The sequence below is a fragment of the Palaemon carinicauda genome, chromosome 3 (assembly GCF_036898095.1).
Source record: "Palaemon carinicauda isolate YSFRI2023 chromosome 3, ASM3689809v2, whole genome shotgun sequence".
In the NCBI taxonomy this organism is placed as follows: domain Eukaryota; kingdom Metazoa; phylum Arthropoda; class Malacostraca; order Decapoda; family Palaemonidae; genus Palaemon; species Palaemon carinicauda.
In genome coordinates this window covers 23,605,139-23,610,123 of record NC_090727.1, presented here as the reverse complement: position 1 = coordinate 23,610,123, position 4,985 = coordinate 23,605,139, and the positions used below count along the sequence as shown (strand labels likewise).

At 33.2% G+C, this 4,985-nt stretch overlaps 1 long non-coding RNA gene across 1 annotated transcript in view; it reads right to left on the bottom strand.

The window, feature by feature from the left end:
* Window positions 1-2,560, bottom strand: part of LOC137636968 (uncharacterized) — a 52,159-nt gene extending 49,599 nt beyond the window's left edge. Inside the window, exon 1 of the long non-coding RNA XR_011043318.1 lies at window positions 2,512-2,560. This is a non-coding gene — a long non-coding RNA (uncharacterized lncRNA). The remainder of the gene's footprint in view (window positions 1-2,511) is intronic.
* Window positions 2,561-4,985: the final 2,425 nt, after the last annotated feature.

The window sequence follows — 4,985 nt, the reverse complement described above, 5'->3', positions numbered from 1 at the left end:
ATATATATATATATATATATATATATATATATATATATATATATATATATATATATATATATATATATATATATATATATACTGTATATATATATATATATATATATATATATATATATATATATATATATATATATATATATATATATATGAATAAACTGAAACTTCCCCCCCCCCCACTCCTTTCCCCTTTCCAAACACACAAACGGATCTCACCTAAGAAACAGCGTCACCCCCCCCCCCTCAAAGGAACCACCCACAACCCTCTACGACGTAACAGCTGTTTACACTTCATTGCACATTTGAGCGACTCATTACAGTAATTAACAAATGAATAAACGTCTAATATGTAGCAAGGTTGATTGTATTATGTACTACGTGCAGACACACCAATTAATGCTAACTGTTAAGAACTTGAGAAACAATTTTGAATGACAGTTTATGTGATATTCATCAATTGGCGCAGATTCTACCCGTCAGATTCAAGAGGAAAAGTTTCATGAGAGAGAGAGAGAGAGAGAGAGAGAGAGAGAGAGAGAGAGAGAGAGAGAGAGAGAGAGAGAGAGAGAGTAGTTCGTAAGGACGTACGTATCAAATCCAAACTATATAAGGATGCCTTTAGTTTACATCTACAGTACGTAAAGATGAGATCATTCAAACAATGAAAATTGTGGATTCTTCTGATTACTCTGACCGAAATGGTTTCTCTAGTTTATATCCGAGAATAATGAAAAGGAAATTGACGTTGAATTCATATAAAAATATTTCAATCTCAATAACAATGAAACATTTTGCTGCTTATGCGAGATGTTAATGTAAAGTTTTAATGATCTCAGAACATCGAGAATTTGTTAATCATGTTGCAGAAAAACACCGAAAATCAAGAATCCTCAATTTAGACTGAGTCACCCTTAACACTGCCTAATTTACTAACAGGATATTCGTTAAACAATCGAAATAAAATGCCGTGGATTAGGGCGAGCTTATATTCAAAACAACTGAAGAGAGAGAGAGAGAGAGAGAGAGAGAGAGAGAGAGAGAGAGAGAGAGAGAGAGAGAGAGAGATTCTGTAAGTAATAAGTGGCCGTGGCCGATAATGCGAACTGTCAAACTAGGCCGAGGGCACCAAAGAAAGAATTTTGAACCAATTCATTTATTTAACAAAAAACACAGAACTTTCCGAATGCTGAATTTCCCAAGGGAACTGTTAACTGAGACAATAAGGAGATATTTAAAACAAATAACTGTATAATTGTCATGGTTTGTATGTACTCCCTTACAAATGAATGACTGTGTTCACAGAGTGAACTGAATGATTATTAAGACAAAGTATTTATTTTGTGTATTGGTAAAATAATGAATACTATTGTTAAAAATATACGCTGTGTATGATGAGCTGTTCACTGACTTTATATAGTTTATATGTTAACTTATGAAATATATTTAGGCTTCAATAACTATCGTACACCTATTATTATTATTATTATTATTATTATTATTATTATTATTATTATTAGCCAAGCTACAAGCCTAGTTGGAAAAGCAAGATGCTATAAGCCGAAGGGCTCCAATAAGGAAAAATACCCCAGTGACGAAAAGGAAATAAGGCAATAAATGATGAGAACAAATTACCAATAAATCATTCTAAAAACAGTAACAACGTCAAAACAGATATGTCATATATAAACTACAATAAGACTCACGTCAGCCTGTTCAACATAAAAACATTTGCTGAGAGTTTAAAATTTTGAAGTTCTATTGATTGAACTACCCGACTAGGAAGATCATTCCACAACTTATCACCTAAAATTCCCGGATCCTTCTTAGAATTTTGCAGGTTATGTGGCTGTTGTATATTGCCTGGCCCTTACGGCCAAGCACAGGCTCTTGCAATCATGCAACCCTTAGGATTTGCAAGATGAAAATATGCATAAATTATACGAATCTTGAGACCACCACCACCACCAACAGCTTGAAAATTAAAAAAAAAAAATACTAAAAATTCTTATCTATGTGTCTAGCTTCAGAAGGAAATATCTAATTAAAAAACCATTATTTAAAATTCCCTATAAATTTGTCTCCAATTTCAAAAGGAAATATATGATTAAAAACCATTAATTACATTTTGAATGAATTTGAGCAGACTTCACGAAGATAATTCTAAATCCATCGCTGGCGTTAACGAAAAATTTAGGCCTATAGATGAGTACTCGACATGGTAATATTAAAATTCATTCCTTCATTAAAAATTGCTGTTGAATCGATTATTATGTTTCTACATGGAACCCAAAACAACACAAAGACACTTAGAAGATCTCGTATAAAAACCATGAAAAGATTCGAAATTTGCCACGCCCTAAAACCGGTATTAGCAAAGGCCAATATGAAATTTCTTTCACCAATTCAATACCTTTGTAAGAAAATATCTGGTTATTCCAAACATCTAGCGTTTAATGTGATTAATTGCCCGCGAGAAAATAAAGAAAATAAACCTGGAAAGTGAGTTCTTACCTTTTCCCTTAATTTTTCACAACACTGGTTAAAAGACAAGACCTTCTCCGACCGTGTCTATGGCAGACTGAATTTTCTAGAGCCGTCAGAAACATCCCTAGACAGGCCTTAAAATATCCCTAGGACAGAAGTATTTTCTTCTAGTATTTTTTAATACTTTGCTATCCTTATAATGCAATAAATATACTTATGCTTCTTTTACAATTGTAATATATTCTATATTTACTTTTAATAATTGTATTTATGAAACCACTAACACTAAAATCTAGAATTTTATTAAGATGACGAGCTTACTTCTGTTTTGATTTTAATATTTGCTCTGAAATATATATTAATGTAATCATATCATATTAGGTGTCATATACAAGCAATACTTAGCAAAAACACAAGCAATTTAAGTCTTGAAGACTAAATTATCACATTGCTGATTTTAGGCTACGTAAAGAAACTAAATATTTCACGTTGAATATTCACCTATGTAGAAAAATATCTCTAAATCATAAGGACCATTGGTGATTTTGATATGCTAAAATTAAATTTCAGTAACAATTCTCAGCTATATGGGAATGAATCAGATATCCCTATTTTGAGCCTCAAGTTCTCTAACAGCTAAAATGTCCCTATTTGGGGGACAAATCCCTAGAATTAGTCGAGAAAGTCAAAGATTTGTTTCGGCTAATCAGAGACCTCCAAAAACAATCTTCATTTCTATGGTTCTCTTCATCACATTTATGACAGGATATATATGGGTAATTATCTGATACAAAAAATTAAATCATAATAGACTTTAAAATGACATTTGTATGAACAGCATTTAGTATCTAATAGCTATTTACGAGTGAAGCGTATACGATAGCAGTTTTATGTTACCAAACCTTTGTTCTTGAACACACCCACTTGATCCTTTACTATATCTTAGAAAATGAAAACAATTGGATCTTTCAGAACAAAAAAAAATTTTTTGAGGGAACCCATAGTATTTTAACAGCCATTCATACCTGATTTAAAAATTCATCTTAATCATGTATTTCACCGTATTTTATGAATTGATATTAATAATTTCAAGAAGAAACTGAAGACTTTCTCTTTTCTGAGTGTGATAATGTGGATTTGACAATTAACATACTGTAGAATACTCTAAATACTTCAGAATGTATACGACAAACTGATCTAGTAGCTCATGTAGGGCTCAGGGTTTCCTTGCTTGATATGACCAGGAAAACAGACCTCAAAGTAAAATAGAGTAAAGTAATACTGGTAGGAATGTGACCTTAACTTATCTTACTTAACTTATGCAGACTGACGCAGAGAGCCTCGGTTAGATGTCGCCAGTCGTGTCTATCTTGAGCTTTTAAATCAATATTTTTCCATCCATCATCTCCTACTTCACGCTTCGTAGACCTCAGCCATGTAGGCCTGGGGTTTCCAACTCTTCTAGTGCCTTGTGGAACCCAGTTGAAAGTTTGGTGAACTAATATCTCATGGGAAGTGCGAAAAGCATGCTCAAACCATCTACATCTACCCCTCATCATGATCTCATCTACATATGGCACTTGAGTAATCTCTCTTATAGTTTAATTTCTAATCCTGTCCTACCATTTAACTCCCAATATTCTTCTGGCACTCGAGTAATCTCTCTTAGTTTCATTTCTAATCCTGTCCTGCCATTTAACTCACAATATTCTTCTGAGGGCTTTATTCTCAAATCTACTAAACCTGTTGGAGATTGTTTCATTGTCATTGTTTATACCAATCTATAATCATTATACTAGCTGTAGTACTCATACTATGGTGTAAAACCATAATAGTTTTAGTAGGAATATACCTGAAATAATAAAAGACTACTTTATCAAAAGGGATATTATCTGAATTGAATTCTTCTTCAGTAGTATGACTTTAATTACCGGTAAGAAATTAGATTTACTCTCTTGTCATTCCACAACAAACTAAAGGGGCACTCAGTAGAATGCAGATCTCCGCCATGGCAGTTTATTTCCAGAACTTTTGCTCGATCTTGACCTTGACCTTTGTCCATAACATTTATTAACTGGCGTGGATTTTCATACACTCAAATATGAACCAAGTCTGAAGTCTCTGTGACAACGATGTCCAAACTTATGGCTGATAACGTGAAGTGAATTGGACATTTTGCTTTACTGTGACCTTGACCTTCAAAAATTGATAATTTCCAGCTTTTTACATAAGTTAATTGATGCAAGTTTCATTACTCTACGATTAAAATTGTAGCCAGGAAGCTGTTCACAAACAAACCACAAACAGGGGGTAAAACATAACCTCCTTCCAACTTGTTTGGCAGAGGTAATTATTAAAGCACCTATATGAGCTACCTAAGCGATTACTGAGCCTATGTGAGCTACCTAAGCGATTACTGAGCCTATGTGAGCTATCTAAGCGATTACTGAGCCTATATGAATTACCTAAGCGATTACTGAGCCTATATGAATTACCTAAGC